This window comes from Lampetra planeri, chromosome 58 (genome assembly GCF_965212315.1).
Source record: "Lampetra planeri chromosome 58, kcLamPlan1.2.h2, whole genome shotgun sequence".
Taxonomy (NCBI): Eukaryota; Metazoa; Chordata; class Hyperoartia; order Petromyzontiformes; family Petromyzontidae; genus Lampetra; species Lampetra planeri.
The window spans coordinates 1,926,771-1,948,330 of NC_136164.1; the positions used below are offsets into that span (position 1 = coordinate 1,926,771).

A 21,560-nucleotide genomic window follows, 5' to 3' on the forward strand; every position below is an offset into this window, starting at 1 on the left:
CGTGTATCTTTGAGTAGCTGATGAACATTCTGGTACAGCTACATATTCAGAACCTTCAGTTAATGTTTATTCCTTTTCCATATACAGTTTTTTGTTATCAATGTAATTATCTAATTGTTCATACTGTATTAATCCGCCAATAATACATTTTCAAAAATTAAGGTTTTGTAAGATTACTGCAAGAGTCCAGGAAAATCTTGCCAAACACGGCTTAATCAACCGCGTGTTCCAACTCTACACGGTTTATCAAATGAGGTCGGTTTTAAAAAAAACGTGACACGTACCTGGTAGTGTTCGTTTTTATGCACAAACTTGTCTCGGTAGGCCGACACGAGGCGCTCCATGGGCTCCCTCACAAACATCATCACCGTGTAGCCATCCAGCCGGGAGCGTTGACCGGCAGCGTCAAACTGGCTCAGCCTGGTGTAGTTTTTAATCACGTGCACGTCGTTTTGGGACAAGACCCTGGACAGGTTGGCATTTCCTGCCATCGTGAGGAGTTGGTGCACCCAGCTTTGGGCACTTCGCAATACACGAGCGAGTAGCGGTCGCTCACGTAGAGGCGGGTCAGTACGTCCAGTCGCAAGTTGACCGGTGGCAACGGTGTTGACTTGTTGTGACTTTTCTTGAGTTGTCTGCAGACTCGGAAGAGAGTTGCGAACCTCTCCTCCTGTGTTATTCGCTGCTCCTTGATCCTAGGGGTCAACGCTGATGGTCTTGTCAAGCTTTCTGTCACAAGAACAAAGCAAATGGCAGCGTAAAAAAACAAGTACAATTTGTAATTTTAAAAAAACTATTAAAAATGTCTCTGCATCATTAATCAACGCGTGATGTTCATTGCCTCTGCTGGACCTGAGACAGTAAATATGCTGAATGAACTCGTGTTTATACTGCAGGTCACGACGACAATGACCCTCTTGTGTTTTGCATTCAGATTGCGCTTTATCACGTAGCGAGACATCTCAGAGCACAATGCCTCCCTATTGGCAGCTGTTCCTGTGCAGCACAGGGTGACTCATCACCAGTAGGGGGTGGCGATGATTGTTACGCGAGTAGTTTGTAGGGTTTTTTTGTGTGTAAATTTGAAGTGAGATTGACATTATGCGTAATTGGGAGAACTCGGAGGAAATCCACGTACGACAAGCGGAGAGCATACAAACTCCAAATCAGGCGCCCGAGTCGGAAATCAAACCCAGGCCCTTTTTTACGTGAGGTGCAAGTGTTACAGTATCACTGCGCCGCCATGATTCTCCTCAGTGTGGAGATTCCACAGAAATGTTGATATTCTAAATTCCCATGGCGTTGGTCAGTCCAGCAATAGAAGCTCTCTGCGTGATGTCAGTAGTCATACCAGCAGTAAACAGGTGGATATCCAGAAATACAACCAGCAATGTCATTCCACAAACCACCAACAGCAGGAACACCTTGTTTGATTCCATCTTGAAGGAAATTCCATGCACATTCACCTGGAATTAGAAGATAGGAAGGCGTTGATTCACTCATAGGCATTCACATTTCAAACTTTTTCAGACTGAGATAGAGTTTATATATATGTAGTAACTACCTCGGATGAACATCGCAACCAATTAACAGGCTTACCTCTCAAATGCCACTGGCAAATCCCCCCGTTTTGGTTAAACGTCGTAAAATGCGACTTCGTAAATTCTCCGCAACATTTACTAAGACCCGCACTCATCAACCTCCATGGTGCAGAATTCCCCACCACCCTCACAACCAAGGCGGCGTGGGGAGGCCCTTCATTGATCTCGTGGGTTAACAAAGCTCTAAATGTTCGTTTTACACTTTATCCGTGCAAATGTGGCACAATAAAACAAACCATTTTGTATTTTATTTTACCAGATAAGGCCCACTGGGCTATATAGATATTTTTTCAGAAGCGACCTGGCCACAAATGATAGCCCAGCGAAGTGGCTTATGTGGAAATGTATAGCAGCCAAATACTATAAACTTGTGATGGTAAATGTGGATGAAAAAAACCGGAGGACCCTGGAGAAATATCCAAGCAACCACAGGAAAAACATTTCCAAATGTACAGGCATCAGGGTCCAGATCAAACTCACAACCTCCTGCATACCAGGCGAGGCAGTTGACATCTCGCAGGATAAGCTACTTCGTTGAGTTCTAATTTGCGGCCAGGTCTCTTCTGAAAACGAGCGATATAGCTCAGTGTGTCGTACATGGTAGCATACAAAAAAATTACTTCATAGTTTAGTTTTCATACTGTGATTTCAACAGCAAATCTGTTGTCAATATTGACTTCGGTCATTAGGTGGCAGACCAGCCACGTGATTGATGGAAACCGCCGTTTGCAGACCTGCTAAGTGTGATATACGGTACACTAAATATACATTGTGCCGGTTACAGATGCGCAATACATGTGTTGTCATCGATCTGGAGTCCCTCATCTCTTTATTTCGAACGTGCAACACATATATCATGTAAACAACGGTTTTAATATATTTAGATAATATTAAACTACAACAGCCATTCACTACTCCGTGGTGGTGACATCACCTCGCCGCCTGTGCCATGCTAGGTGCGTGCAGATTGAGGCCACGTGAAGTGTCGAAGGCCCCCTGGCAGGCGGTCACGGGACAGACCCTGCAGGTGTCCATGGGTTGACGGACTAAGATGGCTGACAGATGCATCACCTGTACTCCCTACCGTACCAACTCTCTGCGATTGTTGTGAGCGTCGCTCCTCTGCCCATCCATTGTTGCTGGATGGCGACTGCCTGCAACTCACCAGTAGCGTCCTTCACAAACCTCCTCCACGCACACACGGCAGTATGAAGAGATCACTGTATTTCATTCCTCTATAATATCCACATTTCCACCACGGGACTGGATGAAGGACTGAGTTCCAGTTATTTTCCAGCATCTCAAGTGTGATCTATCTCATGCTTCTGTTGTGTGTTGCAACACACTTTCTTGCTACAGGCTGCACATGACCATGATATCGTTAGGTATATTGAAGTTTGTCTTGAAAATTCACCTCTTTACGGTGCCTTTTTTCCCCCTAGTTCTGGCTGTTTAACCTGGTTCTGTTCATTTCATGCTTTCCATACACAGCGCATGGGGGCCTTCGGATGAAATGCTCCTTACAAGTGTAAGTGATTATTGTGAGATGTTTATGAAAGGAAATCCTACACGAGTCGTTCTGGTCTGGGGGCTTTTATTGTTACGTTCAACACCAACACCTGTGGGGCACGAACAGTAGGAAGTAAAACTCAGTTTCATATATCGAGCCAATCACACAAGGCTTCACGGCGATTTTACAACAGAATCCCACCAAAAGTCCCAAAGGTTAAAAGGAAGACAAACAACCCATAAGACAAACGGATACGCAAGATAAATTAAATGTGTTTTTCAGACGAGCCCTTAAAAACCTCGACTGATGGAGCGTCCCTAACGGCCTGGGTCAGGGCGTTCCACAAACGAGGTGCCTTGACTACTGAACGCTCTATCACCCATTAACCACAGGTTAGTCCACGGTAAGACTCATGGTGCCAGGATTTGGTGCATCGAAGTTGTCGGATAGAGGCAGCATACAGTTTGAGTATATCACCGAGATATAATGGGACTGCTACCCCCTTCAAGGTCCTTGAAAGTAAATGCAATCATTTTTTATTCAATCTTGTTTTTTAGTACCGGAAGCCAATACAGCAAATGATCGATAGGTGTGATGGGTTCGTATTCCCTCACTCCACACAGAACCACGGGCAGCAGAGCTTTGGAGTAGCTGCAACCCGATTTGAAACATTCACAGTAGCACCACGAAACAGGGACATTACAGTAATCAAAGTGTTGATTAAATAAAAGCATTGTACCACCAGTATCTCGGCATTTGAGAGAATTGAACGAACGCGTGAAATATTTCGCAGGCGAAAGAAGGAGGAGAACTTAGCCAGATTCCTTGCATGGCACTCAGAAGTCAAGGCAAGATAAAAAAAATACCCTGAGGTTCCCGGAACTTAGAATATGATATGATTTCAAGATCATCAATCATCATGTAGTGACTTATACGGTGTCACGATGGCGCTTAGCGCTAGCTACTGTCGCAGGAGTGGAGATGCATGCCGGGTGTCCCCTCTACACCAAACCATGGGTTGATATGCAAGCGGGCCATCGGGGGGCTCGAGGGACACATGACAGGGAGCCGAGAGCTTCTGGCATGATCCAGAAGGGGGCCGAGGACAGGGCGAGCCCGCGGCCGGGAGGATAAAGGGGAAGCCCCGACAGGGATCGGAGCTTGTCTGTGAAATCATCATGGGTTCCTGCGTCTCGTTGTCTTTGGGTGTTTGTTCTTTGCTCGGCATCATGGGTCAGGCAGTGTGTAAGCTGACTGACCCGTTCATGCAGTTAATCCGCTACTCACATAGTTAACCATATATTTATCACTTAGATGTTGAACCAGTTAAGTTAAGAGTTACCCTGTTGGGAAGCTCTCAAATAAACGTGTTGCCTCCAAATCCGTGTGTGCCTACGTACAACACACTACAATCATACTGAAACCATGTATGGCTACCTCTTGTTTTACGTGGGGGTTGTGTTCTTGAAAAACGGTGCAAGACTCAAATTTGCATAAATTAAAACGTAATTTTCACAATAGGAAATAGAGGAAATGGTTAGGGTTAGGGAAAACACGCTATTGAACCTCATTATTAGGTCGACATCTTTCACTGGTTACAGAACATATATTTACAATACTACTGTAGAGGAGTCGTGTGAGCAACCACGAAGGGGCGAACAGAGGGAGGTGCGAGCGAGTTGACAGTGGAAGATGACGTCATGTTACGTGTGCTGTAAGTGGGTACCTTCGGGAACAAAGGCGGGTTCGAGCTAGGGGGAGGAGCCGCCAAAGGGGTACTTAAGGAGCTACCCCGTGACGACGGCGAGGTCGTTGTGGGGAGCCAGGGCAAGGATCGGCTGGAAGAGGTCCCTCCCTCTTCGTCGCCGGGCGGTGTTGGATGAACCCCCGTCCTGTGCAGATGAGTAGGAGAGCGAAGGGGATAGCCGAGAGTAGGGCTCCGAGTATTGAGTAAGAACCGACTGAGAGAGAGGGTTCTCTATCATAGTCGCCAGGCGGTGTTAGATGAGCCCCCGTCCCATGCAGACGAGCGAGAGAGCCCCAAGGGGTAGCTGAGGGTAGCATAATATAAAGTTCCGGAGTCCAGGCTAAGGAGCAAGAATAGAGAGCACCTACCTCTGGTGTGAGTTACAGTGTCATGTGAAGTGTTAATAAGTGGCATCAGCCCTTACAGTGAATTCCGTCTCCACGTGATCGTACTGCACAACACTAACCATACGTGTGTAATGGCGATAAAGCCTGCATGCGGTGTGAGGGGACTAGTGACCACGGGAGGTAATGACAGGGAGGTCAGCTTACAGTACGAATGCACTAGTTGTGAGTGTGAAGGGTCTGGTGGCTATGGGAAGAGGACGGAAGGGTCTGCTGGTAAAGGGCGCATCCAGAGTCAGCGAGAATGATCGAAAAGGGGAGCGTGGCCTCCTGTTGGTATATATGGGAGATGCGCGGGAGACTCAGGGTTGTTGCAGTGGGTTCTCCGCCTGATGTCAAGTGAACTGGTCTTCAATTAAGTGCCATCTCAAGAGAAGTGTGTCAAGTCGTTATTACACGCGTATTAAAGATAGTAACAGCCTACTCAAATAAATAACAGCCTACTCAAATAAATAACAGCCTACTCAAATAAATACATTTTCAAAAAATAGTAAATATTTTTACCACGTTTACCGGACATTGGTAGGCAAATGTGTGCACAAGAATAACATCACGTAGACAAGATCTTAAAAATGGTTCGCGAGAAGGAGATGCTGACTGATGCTGCTGCCCGCGCTTGTAGTTGTTGTACTGCTGCACCTCAGGCAGCATCGCTCCTGAAACTTTGCTGCCCCGACTAATGATGAGCTCACACCGTGGCCAACGGCACTGGAGCACGTTATTTCAATAATAGTGCACGCATCACAAAAATAAGTGTAAGTTAATCTAACACTTCTTTGGTTCTTTTCGGTTAAGTCACGTCTAAAAATAAAATAATAAATTAAAATAACATATTACGACGTTTCGATTGCAACACAAGCAATCATCATCAGGTATAAAAGAAATAGCAACAAAAAATCTAACTAGAAAACTATAGACAGACATACAAGCAGACAGACATCACAACGGCACACAGAGAGAGGACACACATCGGCACAAATAGAGGGGTTGTCTCTATGACGGTCCCTTAAATATAGAGAGGGGGGGCGAGAACGGAGAGAGGGAGGGGGCAGAGAGAATTAGCATATCAATGAGTGTACGCCAACGTACTGCTGCTGCTGCAAGTAAGATGACAATGTGGAACGCGCACGCAAAATTGAAAACTAGGAGACAGGCACACGAAAATTAAATAACCCAGCAAAATATCGAAATGTGATGTAATACAACACAGAGAGTCGGTTAACACACAATTAACGCATAGCCTGGTTGATTACGTGTTTCAAAATTTGCTAAGTTAGAATTTTAAGTGTGAAAATTCCAAAGAGAGGACACAGGCAGAGAGAACAAATAGCCAGAAAGAAAAAGGATAAGCTTAAAACTTCCCCGTAGAAGTGGTTCAATCTTAATTTAGGAGCTTTCGTGACTGCAGGAATTATTCTTTGGTTCTTTTCGGTTAAGTCACGTCTAAAAATAAAATAATAAATTAAAATAACATATTACGACGTTTCGATTGCAACACAAGCAATCATCATCAGGTATAAAAGAAATAGCAACAAAAAATCTAACTAGAAAACTATAGACAGACATACAAGCAGACAGACATCACAACGGCACACAGAGAGAGGACACACATCGGCACAAAGAGAGGGGTTGTCTCTATGACGGTCCCTTAAATATACAGCAGCAGCAGTACGTTGGCGTACACTCATTGATATGCTAATTCTCTCTGCCCCCTCCCTCTCTCCGTTCTCGCCCCCCCTCTCTATATTTAAGGGACCGTCATAGAGACAACCCCTCTCTTTGTGCCGATGTGTGTCCTCTCTCTGTGTGCCGTTGTGATGTCTGTCTGCTTGTATGTCTGTCTATAGTTTTCTAGTTAGATTTTTTGTTGCTATTTCTTTTATACCTGATGATGATTGCTTGTGTTGCAATCGAAACGTCGTAATATGTTATTTTAATTTATTATTTTATTTTTAGACGTGACTTAACCGAAAAGAACCAAAGAATAATTCCTGCAGTCACGAAAGCTCCTAAATTAAGATTTAATCTAACACTCTCTTTCAAGATGGCGTTACATAAACGTGCGTAAAAACGCAAAGCGACTGTACTTAATGAAGCGGGTTATGGGAACCCAACGACATGACCTCAGTTTTTGTCACAGTTAAACTTCAAGAAATGTTAATTAATTTACACCCTGAACAGAGAGACACTGAGGCAGGACTAAAAAACAAGAACATCAGTGCCAGGCTTAGTCTGCAGATATATATTTGGGTGTCATCAGCAGAAAAATTTTAATTCAGACCATGACGATGGAAAATGCTCCCGAGAAGCAAAATATAGATGGACAATAACAAAGGCCCTAAAATCATCCCTCTTGGTAACAACTGGGGCGAGTTTCAGATGTATGGCCCCCCAACATGACACACTGTTTGTGATCGATTAGATAGGGAGCTAAGCCAGGAAAGAGCTTCAACCACTGATACTAACTAGGGCCTCGAGGTGCCTGAGCAGAACACGACACTCAAACGGTGTTGAACGCTTACACTAACATCCAAGAGCACAAAGGATCGAAAGTAAGTCCGAATAAGCGGTCAGGGATATATCATTGACCACCTTAACGAGTGGGAGCGAGAGATCGGCGGCAGATCAGTGCGGCATCGGCAGTGTTGCGGACGCTGAACCTTTCCGTGGTAGTGAAGCGGGAGCTGAGTTCTCCAACAAAGCTCTCGGTCTACAGGTCGATCTACATTGCCACCCTCACCTATGCTCGTTAGCCTTGGGTATTGACCGAAAGGATGAGATCATGGGTACAAGGGATCGAAATTAGGTTTCTCCGCAGAGTTGCCGGGCTAACTCTCCGTGATAAGGTGAAGAGCTCGGTAATCCGGGAGAGCCTCAGAGTCGAGCTGCTGCTCCTCTGGATGGACAGGAGCCAGTTGAGGTGGTTCGGGAACCTGGTAAGGATGCTCCCCGATAAACTCCCCCTGGAACTCTACCGGGCAGCACGTCCACTGGGTGAAGATCCCGGGGCCGGCCCAGGACACGCTAGCGGTGGGACTGTCGCTGGCCTGAAAACGCCGAGGAATTCCCGAGGAAGAGCTAGAGTCTGTCGCCAGGGAAAGGGAGGTCTCGACCGCCCTACTCAACATGCTGTCACTGCGACCCTCACCAGGACAAGCGGATTGAGAAACGATAATACATTATTATTTGTTTCTTTCGGTTAAGTCACGTCTAAAGATAAAATAACAAATTAAATTAAATAATAGAATACGACGTTTCGATTGCAACACAAGCAATCATCATCAGGTATAATGAAATAGCGACATAAAATCTAACCAGAAAACTATAGACAGACATATTAGCAGACAGATATCACCAAGATACATAGCGAGAGCAACACAGGTAACAGAGAGGGGTGATCGTCTCTGTGTGGTGGCCTTAAATAGACAGAGGGGGGGACGGAGGCAGAGAGAGGGAGGAGGGTTAGAGAAAAAATTAGCATATCAATGAGTGGTCAACAGACGTGGTGCTGCGAATGCGATGGCACGGCAAGCAAGCCTGAAAATCAGGAGAAGGACACACTAAAATTAAATAACCTAGTAAAATATCGAAATGTAATGTAATACAACACAGAGGGTCGGTCAACACACAATTAACGCATAGCCTGGTTGATTACGTATTTCAAAGATTGCTAAGTTAGAATTTAAGTGTGAACAATCTAAAGAGAGGACACAGGCAGAGAAAACAAGTCGCCAGAGAGAGAGAAAAAAGATAAGCTTAAAACTTCCCCGTAGAAGTGGTTCAATCTTAATTTTAGAACTTTCGTGACTGCAGGAATTATTATTTGTTTCTTTCGGTTAAGTCACGTCTAAAGATAAAATAACAAATTAAATTAAATAATAGAATACGACGTTTCGATTGCAACACAAGCAATCATCATCAGGTATAATGAAATAGCGACATAAAATCTAACCAGAAAACTATAGACAGACATATTAGCAGACAGATATCACCAAGATACATAGCGAGAGCAACACAGGTAACAGAGAGGGGTGATCGTCTCTGTGTGGTGGCCTTAAATAGACAGAGGGGGGGGGCGGAGGCAGAGAGAGGGAGGAGGGTTAGAGAAAAAATTAGCATATCAATGAGTGGTCAACAGACGTGGTGCTGCGAATGCGATGGCACGGCAAGCAAGCCTGAAAATCAGGAGAAGGACACACTAAAATTAAATAACCTAGTAAAATATCGAAATGTAATGTAATACAACACAGAGGGTCGGTCAACACACAATTAACGCATAGCCTGGTTGATTACGTATTTCAAAGATTGCTAAGTTAGAATTTAAGTGTGAACAATCTAAAGAGATGACACAGGCAGAGAAAACAAGTCGCCAGAGAGAGAGAAAAAAGATAAGCTTAAAACTTCCCCGTAGAAGTGGTTCAATCTTAATTTTAGAACTTTCGTGACTGCAGGAATTATTATTTGTTTCTTTCGGTTAAGTCACGTCTAAAGATAAAATAACAAATTAAATTAAATAATAGAATACGACGTTTCGATTGCAACACAAGCAATCATCATCAGGTATAATGAAATAGCGACATAAAATCTAACCAGAAAACTATAGACAGACATATTAGCAGACAGATATCACCAAGATACATAGCGAGAGCAACACAGGTAACAGAGAGGGGTGATCGTCTCTGTGTGGTGGCCTTAAATAGACAGAGGGGGGGGCGGAGGCAGAGAGAGGGAGGAGGGTTAGAGAAAAAATTAGCATATCAATGAGTGGTCAACAGACGTGGTGCTGCGAATGCGATGGCACGGCAAGCAAGCCTGAAAATCAAGAGAAGGACACACTAAAATTAAATAACCTAGTAAAATATCGAAATGTAATGTAATACAACACAGAGGGTCGGTCAACACACAATTAACGCATAGCCTGGTTGATTACGTATTTCAAAGATTGCTAAGTTAGAATTTAAGTGTGAACAATCTAAAGAGAGGACACAGGCAGAGAAAACAAGTCGCCAGAGAGAGAGAAAAAAGATAAGCTTAAAACTTCCCCGTAGAAGTGGTTCAATCTTAATTTTAGAACTTTCGTGACTGCAGGAATTATTATTTGTTTCTTTCGGTTAAGTCACGTCTAAAGATAAAATAACAAATTAAATTAAATAATAGAATACGACGTTTCGATTGCAACACAAGCAATCATCATCAGGTATAATGAAATAGCGACATAAAATCTAACCAGAAAACTATAGACAGACATATTAGCAGACAGATATCACCAAGATACATAGCGAGAGCAACACAGGTAACAGAGAGGGGTGATCGTCTCTGTGTGGTGGCCTTAAATAGACAGAGGGGGGGCGGAGGCAGAGAGAGGGAGGAGGGTTAGAGAAAAAATTAGCATATCAATGAGTGGTCAACAGACGTGGTGCTGCGAATGCGATGGCACGGCAAGCAAGCCTGAAAATCAGGAGAAGGACACACTAAAATTAAATAACCTAGTAAAATATCGAAATGTAATGTAATACAACACAGAGGGTCGGTCAACACACAATTAACGCATAGCCTGGTTGATTACGTATTTCAAAGATTGCTAAGTTAGAATTTAAGTGTGAACAATCTAAAGAGAGGACACAGGCAGAGAAAACAAGTCGCCAGAGAGAGAGAAAAAAGATAAGCTTAAAACTTCCCCGTAGAAGTGGTTCAATCTTAATTTTAGAACTTTCGTGACTGCAGGAATTATTATTTGTTTCTTTCGGTTAAGTCACGTCTAAAGATAAAATAACAAATTAAATTAAATAATAGAATACGACGTTTCGATTGCAACACAAGCAATCATCATCAGGTATAATGAAATAGCGACATAAAATCTAACCAGAAAACTATAGACAGACATATTAGCAGACAGATATCACCAAGATACATAGCGAGAGCAACACAGGTAACAGAGAGGGGTGATCGTCTCTGTGTGGTGGCCTTAAATAGACAGAGGGGGGGGCGGAGGCAGAGAGAGGGAGGAGGGTTAGAGAAAAAATTAGCATATCAATGAGTGGTCAACAGACGTGGTGCTGCGAATGCGATGGCACGGCAAGCAAGCCTGAAAATCAGGAGAAGGACACACTAAAATTAAATAACCTAGTAAAATATCGAAATGTAATGTAATACAACACAGAGGGTCGGTCAACACACAATTAACGCATAGCCTGGTTGATTACGTATTTCAAAGATTGCTAAGTTAGAATTTAAGTGTGAACAATCTAAAGAGAGGACACAGGCAGAGAAAACAAGTCGCCAGAGAGAGAGAAAAAAGATAAGCTTAAAACTTCCCCGTAGAAGTGGTTCAATCTTAATTTTAGAACTTTCGTGACTGCAGGAATTATTATTTGTTTCTTTCGGTTAAGTCACGTCTAAAGATGAAATAACAAATTAAATTAAATAATAGAATACGACGTTTCGATTGCAACACAAGCAATCATCATCAGGTATAATGAAATAGCGACATAAAATCTAACCAGAAAACTATAGACAGACATATTAGCAGACAGATATCACCAAGATACATAGCGAGAGCAACACAGGTAACAGAGAGGGGTGATCGTCTCTGTGTGGTGGCCTTAAATAGACAGAGGGGGGGGCGGAGGCAGAGAGAGGGAGGAGGGTTAGAGAAAAAATTAGCATATCAATGAGTGGTCAACAGACGTGGTGCTGCGAATGCGATGGCACGGCAAGCAAGCCTGAAAATCAGGAGAAGGACACACTAAAATTAAATAACCTAGTAAAATATCGAAATGTAATTGTGTGTTGACCGACCCTCTGTGTTGTATTACATTACATTTCGATATTTTACTAGGTTATTTTATTTTAGTGTGTCCTTCTCCTGATTTTCAGGCTTGCTTGCCGTGCCATCGCATTCGCAGCACCACGTCTGTTGACCACTCATTGATATGCTAATTTTTTCTCTAACCCTCCTCCCTCTCTCTGCCTCCGCCCCCCCTCTGTCTATTTAAGGCCACCACACAGAGACGATCACCCCTCTCTGTTACCTGTGTTGCTCTCGCTATGTATCTTGGTGATATCTGTCTGCTAATATGTCTGTCTATAGTTTTCTGGTTAGATTTTATGTCGCTATTTCATTATACCTGATGATGATTGCTTGTGTTGCAATCGAAACGTCGTATTCTATTATTTAATTTAATTTGTTATTTTATCTTTAGACGTGACTTAACCGAAAGAAACAAATAATAATTCCTGCAGTCACGAAAGTTCTAAAATTAAGATTGAACCACTTCTACGGGGAAGTTTTAAGCTTATCTTTTTTCTCTCTCTCTGGCGACTTGTTTTCTCTGCCTGTGTCCTCTCTTTAGATTGTTCACACTTAAATTCTAACTTAGCAATCTTTGAAATACGTAATCAACCAGGCTATGCGTTAATTGTGTGTTGACCGACCCTCTGTGTTGTATTACATTACATTTCGATATTTTACTAGGTTATTTAATTTTAGTGTGTCCTTCTCCTGATTTTCAGGCTTGCTTGCCGTGCCATCGCATTCGCAGCACCACGTCTGTTGACCACTCATTGATATGCTAATTTTTTCTCTAACCCTCCTCCCTCTCTCTGCCTCCGCCCCCCCCTCTGTCTATTTAAGGCCACCACACAGAGACGATCACCCCTCTCTGTTACCTGTGTTGCTCTCGCTATGTATCTTGGTGATATCTGTCTGCTAATATGTCTGTCTATAGTTTTCTGGTTAGATTTTATGTCGCTATTTCATTATACCTGATGATGATTGCTTGTGTTGCAATCGAAACGTCGTATTCTATTATTTAATTTAATTTGTTATTTTATCTTTAGACGTGACTTAACCGAAAGAAACGAATAATAATTCCTGCAGTCACGAAAGTTCTAAAATTAAGATTGAACCACTTCTACGGGGAAGTTTTAAGCTTATCTTTTTTCTCTCTCTCTGGCGACTTGTTTTCTCTGCCTGTGTCCTCTCTTTAGATTGTTCACACTTAAATTCTAACTTAGCAATCTTTGAAATACGTAATCAACCAGGCTATGCGTTAATTGTGTGTTGACCGACCCTCTGTGTTGTATTACATTACATTTCGATATTTTACTAGGTTATTTAATTTTAGTGTGTCCTTCTCCTGATTTTCAGGCTTGCTTGCCGTGCCATCGCATTCGCAGCACCACGTCTGTTGACCACTCATTGATATGCTAATTTTTTCTCTAACCCTCCTCCCTCTCTCTGCCTCCGCCCCCCCCTCTGTCTATTTAAAGCCACCACACAGAGACGATCACCCCTCTCTGTTACCTGTGTTGCTCTCGCTATGTATCTTGGTGATATCTGTCTGCTAATATGTCTGTCTATAGTTTTCTGGTTAGATTTTATGTCGCTATTTCATTATACCTGATGATGATTGCTTGTGTTGCAATCGAAACGTCGTATTCTATTATTTAATTTAATTTGTTATTTTATCTTTAGACGTGACTTAACCGAAAGAAACAAATAATAATTCCTGCAGTCACGAAAGTTCTAAAATTAAGATTGATAATACATTATTTAAATGCATGCCTATAAAGGGCACCATACTTCAATAGACAGGAAGAACAAGATCAAAGGGCTCGCATAATGCACATGCATAATGTACGTTGACTCATTAATCCCCCCCCAATTTTCGCAGGAGCGCAGAAGTGTAGTTACCACATCTATGCCTCTATATAAGGAACGAAACAGTTAAACTTATCCACAAATCTGTCGCCTGATGAAGCTAGTTGTAATTACTAGCTAAACGTCATACTCAAATTGTATGTGGCTTGGCTCTCCAACACACCGGTGTGCTGTACTAGTGACAAATTGGCCACGTTCTGTTTACGTGACAAACCTTACTAGTTGGCTGTCGGGTGGTGGCGGTTTTTAACGACACATTTATATATTTACACGATCTAACCCAAAAAAACTCTATTATGGATGATATTGGTCGCGAAAGCCTACGTGTTAAACTGATAATTATGCAATGAAAGTTTCTACTTATGACATACACACGGCAACTTTGAATGCTCATCAAATTGCACAAGCATCTTATTTTCATTTACAAGAGTACTGTATGTAGATCTGCTTTCTATTTGTCTGACCCGCTGTTATTTACCATTGGACAATGCAAAAACATGTGTGATGCCACGTCTGATTGTTGATTAATAGTTCCAGGATTTCGCAAAAACTGCAAGGTGCGCCAATAAAATAAAGCAGGTTATACATTATACATTTACATCTTACAGCGATTCATAAACGGTTATGTTGACGACCACACGCGTCGCTGAAAATATAACGAAAGAAATAAATGAATGGCAAAACGAAAGAAATAAATGAATGGCAAAACACCAAAGTGTAACTTTAAAGGGCGTCAATTGACCTTCACCAGCGGCCACTTCAAGAGCGCCGCATCGTAAACCAGTGACGTCACTAGGGGGTGCGGGGGGTGCGGGTGACACCATCAGAGGGGGTGACAGCAAAATCTATTATTTTTTATAAAAAGAAATATCCCTATATTTCGATTTAAAGCTTTCGTGACTGCAGGGATTCATCTTCTTGGTTGACTTTACCGAAAGAACCAAGAAGACTATCCCGAGAGTTAAAACAAAAACATTTTCGTAAGCTCAGCTTACATGTACATCGTTTTATAAAGCGATTAACATTACACCACTACAACTGCTCCAAACTGCACTCATACACCACAATAACCGATCAACAACCACAGCCATACACCACAACTGTGCCACACCCTTACACCAACTACAACCGCTCAACAACGACGAACATAGGCCACAACAACCACAATAATGCATTGCTATAACTGCTCAAACAACCACAATGCACCACAATAACCGCTCAACAACCACAGCCATACACCGCAACTGTACACAACCATACACCAACTACAACCGCACAACAACCACGAACAGAGGCCACAACTACCACTCGCATAACCACAACAATGTGGGCGTCACCTCAGGTGCTCATTGGTGGCCGCTCAATGACGCAAATCTTTAATGGATCCCCTAAAAAAACAACGTCATAATGGTAAAGTTATTTATTACCACAATGGTACCAACGGCGACATTTAAGACCACGCGGGTCGATCACAATTAAACTAAAGACAAACATACACGGCAAGGACCGTAATCTTACTTGTAAGGGCGCCATTTCCCTTCACAATTGTAAATAACAAACTTGGGGTTATTTCCGACCACCAGTTGATACTTTGACCCATATCCTCGCCTTTGTAAAATTTCATTATGGTCAACTCAGAATCTTAAACTAAAATAATTTAAAAACTCAACTATTTTATTTTTACCAAGGTAAGGCTATCACAAATGATAGCTCAACGAATGGTTGACACACTACGGCTTATCACCGACAAGCTACCCATAGATGCCCGTCAGATTTAATCCCTCAACTTAAGGTCAATTGAATTGGCCGTAACAATAATGAGAAATGCGTGAGTGCACGGGAGTAATAGCAGCAGCATCACCATCACGAGATCTGCTTTTTGAATTTTGTGTTTAGTTTGTTGTCCTTCCCATGCATTTCCCATTATCACGGTTGGCTACTTACGGTAATAAATAAGTTCAACATACATTAACACATACCCGGCCCGGTCTGGCACGGGTAGCCACGCCGAGAAGCAGCGGTGGTGTCTCCCACTTCGGCTCTCGATCACAGAGGGGGCCCAAGGGCTACATTGTACCACGGTGGGAGTCTCTCCGGTGGGTGGCGGTAAGGGGGGGGAGTAGAGAGTGTTTCGTGAAAAAACGGGCAGAACTAGTTCGCTCAGAGCCCCCCACAAACCTCACCCACCATCTCCATCTCCTCTCTCGCTCGCCCTCTTCACGTCTCCCCACCTGAGCTCAGCCCAGAGCTCCCTTCACCTCCCTCCTCCACCATCACCACTGCCCTTCCACTCGCCACATTTACAATCCCGAGCAATCAGGGCAAACACTTCCCCACCGACACACTCTGACGGCTCTCGTCAGCTCGCTCGCGTATTCCGACATACATGCATGCGTGCGTAAACTGTACGCAGGGTGGGGGAGATGCCAACTCCGCTCGCTTAGCTCCGTCCTCCTACAGATTGCAGGGAAATCTGTCCCGCTGTGTAATATACACACAGTATACATGCGTCCAATACATCCAATTGACATGAAATTGCATTGATTCGTTCATTATGCCTGGCTCTCTTTATGGGAAGAGAGTTTTCATTCCTCACGTTGTAATAATCAGAAACTAATCCAGTCCCAATTCCGGCGAAGACAGTTCTCTCTTCAAGTTGCATTTGCAATGACCATCAACAAATCGCAAGGGCAGTCAGTTCGTCATTTGGGATTGTATATGCCGCAGCCAGTTTTTTTCTCACGGACAATTATACGTGGCATTGTCAAGAGTTACGTCAAGATCAAATGCCACCGTATTGATTGAAGACACAATTTGTTCAGAAGAGGATGTAGTTTATAAAAAAAAAGTGTGTACCAATTGGTCATTAGGCAGTGATTATACATTTCGTTTTCGCCAGTACCATTTCCACGATTATATGTTTTTTTTTTTACCTATGAGAGGAAACCATATAACCCATGCAGAACAGGGGCGAGAACATACCAAGCCCACAGAGAGAGGAACCGTATTTGGGAATCGAACCCAGACCCTTGTGGCCGTAAGCACGAGTGTCACCACTGAAAGCACCCTACACCCAGATATGATCAAACAATCTCGACGGATGGCAACATCAAGGGGAGCCTCTTCATCCAGCCGTGGATCAACAAAGAGTTGTAATGTAAAGAAACCATCGCCAGGAACAAACCACGTCGCGATCTTAACCAGGGCTTCGGGTCTCTCTCCGTTCTTTTTGTAACACCGCTAGGCCTGGCTCTGGGTGAGCATAATCGGCGTAAGGCGCTACCACGTTACCCCGTGGGCCTCTAATGATATGAGGACAAAGCAGGTTTCGTGAGGTGGGATGGATGTGGCATGGGCAAAGGCAAGTTCGTAACCATGGAGTCAACATTGGGGGGACCAAATTTTCCAGGGGATCTGGGGGTCCCCCCGCACAAAATATTAAAATTTGAAAACGAATTTCCTGGCTAAATATTAAAAAAATCACTAACGCATCTGATGGACTTTTTAGTAAATTTTTACAATAATGTCTAATAGTATATTGTATTACATTGCTCTGTTTTTTCTTTTTTACCTTTTCTTGTTTCATTGTATGTAATGGCAAAGATTATGGATGAATAAAGTACAACCATAACCACAATCAGAAAACAGAAATCTATTTTATAGCAATATATGGGTGGGGGGGGACATTTTGAGCATATTTGAATATTGGGGGGGATGTGTCCCCCCCAATATCTATTATAATTACTGCCTTGGGCCAAGGTGTTTCCCCGATACAGACCAAGAATTCCGGTCTGCTCAATCTGAAATTGAACGATGATCATAATGATGACATTGATGATTAAGTTGGTCGTAGTAAATAACTGTAATCGTGATGATGATGATGTTAATCGGAGTAACTCATGATGACGATAACGACATTGATGATGAAATTGGTCGTAGTAAATGCTCGTGATGATGATGGGAGTAACTCACCTGCTTCTTTTGAAGGCACCGCGTAGCAAGGCGCCTCAATAACGCGGCAGCAGCAGCAGGAAGGGCCGGTGCGGTGCAGAAGTCCCTCTGCACGCGATTAATGAGTTCGCCGGCACTCACTCTCTCACACACTGAGTTAAACCGTAACCAGTACGCGACCCCCCGCCCATTATACATCAAGCCTGGTCCAGCTGGGGGATGGGGGCATGGGGAGGAGGAGGGTGAGGAGAGGAGGGCGCAGTTTGGGGGCGAGGACATAGACCCACGTAGCCCGATTTGGCAAGGAGTGCCAAAGGATGCCAAATGGTCCCAAAGGCCACAACTGACCAAAATGTGGACAGGAGCGAATGTGAGGTTTGACGAAGAATAATACAATCGACGAAGTAATTTTAAAGGTCCATATGGTCCGGTGTTATGAAATGTAGTGTTACGGTTCAACAAAAAAGGGAAGCACTGCTAAACTCATACATGAGGAGAAATATTGTACATCTGTGCGTAACACTGTAAAAAAGTACTGTATTGAAAATAAAACAAAATAGAGTAACATAAAAAATAAATTAGTTTTATCTTCACCTCCCTTGAGTCCTGATGCTGGCTTGCGTGTCGGAAGGGGGCAATGAGACACCACAATTGCACACACACACATGGGGGCACTCACGCGCACACACAGACACACAAACACACAAACCATAACGATCCCCCGTGTAGCCTTAACAGACTGTTGGGGCAAGTGCTGTTAGCGAATATCTTTGAAGCCCGGCACTGTGGTACACGAGGGGGTTCGTGGCCAGCACCACCCCCGGCCACCTTTGTCTCCCCAGTGGCGATGTTGACACACCACATTGGGTATTCATTTCCAGCTGAGTCGACCTAGGGGATGCCCAGGACTCATTTACATAATCTCCACTGGTGTTGATCGTGAGCGGGTATCGAACTCGGGTCGCCAGGCTGGTAGCACAGCACGCTAACTATTGCCCTACCACTCCCCACAAACACACGAGGAGGGCACGTGTGCACACACACGTGCACACTCAGACACAACAAAAATCCCCAGTATAGCTTTAACAGACGGTTGAAACAAGTGCTGTTAGTGACTTGCACCTAGGAAGACCATCATGGCACACGAGTGGGTATGTATCTGCGTATAAATTGGTTTGTATACGGCTCGCATACATATGTTGTGTAATAGCGCTTGCTGGTGAAGAGCAACGGCAACTGTGCTGGACAGACTGCACACACTGGTGAGGGTGTGCATGGTGTGTGTTGGCAGAGCTGAGGAACTAGGGCAAGGGTCGGGGAGGACCCCATCTGGAGGCCCCTGGAACCTGCTAGTGGGTTCGAGAAGGGAGGCACGGTCAGGGAGGAGCCAGGCCGCGCTGGTAGCATAAAGGAGCCATGAGCGGGGGCTTGAGGCTGCCGGTTCTGGGAATGGACTCGTCTCGTCGCTGCTGTAGTCTCATCGCTGTCATCGCTAATCGTCTCCGCTAGATATTGTGCTACAAAGGATAGTAGTTGGCTATCTTAGTCAGAGCCGTCAGTGTTAGACAGCTAGAGTTGTGTACAGACTAGGCTAAGCTACTGTGGAGAGTGTGTAGAGGAGATCGTGAAAGTTATTAATAACGAAAGTGCCTCCTAGAAACTCTGTCTCTGAATCGTTGACTCTTCAACTGGTGTAAGAAGTGGTTGGAAAATTCAATAGACATTAGGGTATAATAGCAATGGTGAAGTTATCAAGGATAAGGAACCTACCCATAGTGTAATCAGAGGACGAAGACGGTGAGACAGTCATCCCTCCACCAAGCCCCGGGACTCGGTGACCCCGATTACAAAACTCAATGGTGCAGAACCGGCAGCTGCGGATCAGCGGGGGAGGGGCACCAATCCTCCGGAATCGCGAACTAGGGATGGGTGGTGTGAGGTGGTTATCCGACACAACCTGCTCCTCGTGACTATCAGACGGCTAGTCACGCAGCTCTCCGCGTCCTCGCGTGCCGTCCAGGGTACAGCAAGTGGGCCATCGAAGCTGCTACCTGCAGCGGTGGTTCCCGCGGCGGGGACCCTGCAGTTGCCGGGCGTTATTTTTCCCGCCGTGGGCATGGCGTGGCAGGTGGGCGCCATTGGGAGTGGGACGTGGGACGATGCTAAGGAGGTGCCGCGTGCCGACTACAGAGGCTGCCTCCCGTTCGGGAGTTCATAGCGGCGGGAGGCGATTGGACGGCGTTCCGTCATCGCTTCAAAGCAGCTTGGGTGTCTCTCAGGTAGATGGAAGAGGAGGCCCTGCAGGCCCTACCGACGGACCTCGCCAGGGAGGGGCCGCGCTCTTTAGGCCATTTTTTTTGTTCCTCGGAGCCCCCAAGAAATACAGGATCCTGCCCAAGACGGGTACCCGGCATCAAGGACCCGATTCACGTGAGCAATGTCCGATAAAGCGGACTCGCCCTTGTACTGTTTGATTGGGGAAAAATGCTGTGTAAAAGGATAACGGGTGCTGAGAAGGGGGTTGCGTGGTGCTGCGAGCTTTGTGTTGGTGGTTGTTGTTGTTGATGGAAATTCTTTTTCCTGCGCCATGCGCCGAGTATCACGGCAGTTGTGTTGTCAGTTCATGGGGGGCACCGCAGTTGTGCTGTGTGCCTGCTCGCACGCCGACTTGCTCGGAGGGAGCAGTTGTTGGGTTGTTGAGGCACGAGAAAGAGCGCAATTGTGGTTTTGTATGATTGTTGTTTTTTAGCGTTTTGAGGGTTTTTGGATGTTCCTCGGTTGTGGAAGTTGCTCTGCCTTTCAACCCGGTTGCGTTACTGTGTATCAGCTGGGACGGCTAGTGTTTATAAACAAGGGGGGGCATGATGTAGTGTAATAGCGCTGGCTGGTAGACAGCAGCGACAACTGTGGTGGACAGAGAGTACACATGCCGGTGAGCGTGAGCACGGGTGTGTTTTCAGAGCTGAGAAACTAGGGTAAGGGTCACGGAGGACCCCATCTGGAGGCCTCTGGAACCTGCTAGCAGGTTAGCGAAGGGAGGGGCAGTCAAGATGGAGCCAGGCCACGCTGATAGCATGAAAGAAGCCGAGAGCGGGAGCTCGAGGCTGCCGGTTCTGGGAATGGATTCGTCTCGTCATTGCTGTCGCCTCGTCGCCGTTGTCGCTAATCATCTCCGCTAGATATTGCGCTACAAAGGATAGTAGTTGGCTATCTTAGTCAGCGCCATCAGTGTTAGATGGCTTGTGTTGTGTACAGGCTAAGCTACTGTGGAGAGTGTGTGGACAAGACCGTAAAAATGTTGGGTCTGTACACACGTGACGTCAGTGCTATGTCGGGTCTGTTCGCATGACGTCACTGCTATGTCGGGTCGGTACGATTGATGTCACTGCCGGGTTGGGCAGTGTAGAGGCTGTTGACGAGTGCAATGGGGTCGTGTCAGGCCATGGCACTCTGTGTGAACCCGACCGGACACGTGACCTATGGTTTCTCAAAGCCTAAGACTGCTTTCCAAACGCCGCAAGGCTTATTCGAATTTAAGAGACTCCCGATGGGCCTCCACTCGGCCCCAGCAACTTTTCAGAGGTTAATGGAGCTAGTCCTGGCAGGACTCCAGTGGGACTCCTTCCTGATATTTTTGGACGACGTTATTGTAATCAGCCGCACGTTCGATGATCACCTGACCCGG

General features: G+C 44.9%; 1 long non-coding RNA gene across 1 annotated transcript; it reads right to left on the reverse strand.

Annotated features, from left to right (window-relative positions):
- Positions 1-497: 497 nt before the first annotated feature.
- Positions 498-18,002, reverse strand: LOC144735943 (uncharacterized). Its single transcript, XR_013588701.1, has 3 exons — positions 17,897-18,002; positions 1,352-1,466; positions 498-729 (listed from the first exon to the last, which is right to left on the reverse strand). It is a non-coding gene; the product is annotated as an uncharacterized LOC144735943 (long non-coding RNA).
- Between the last annotated feature and the right edge of the window lie 3,558 nt (positions 18,003-21,560).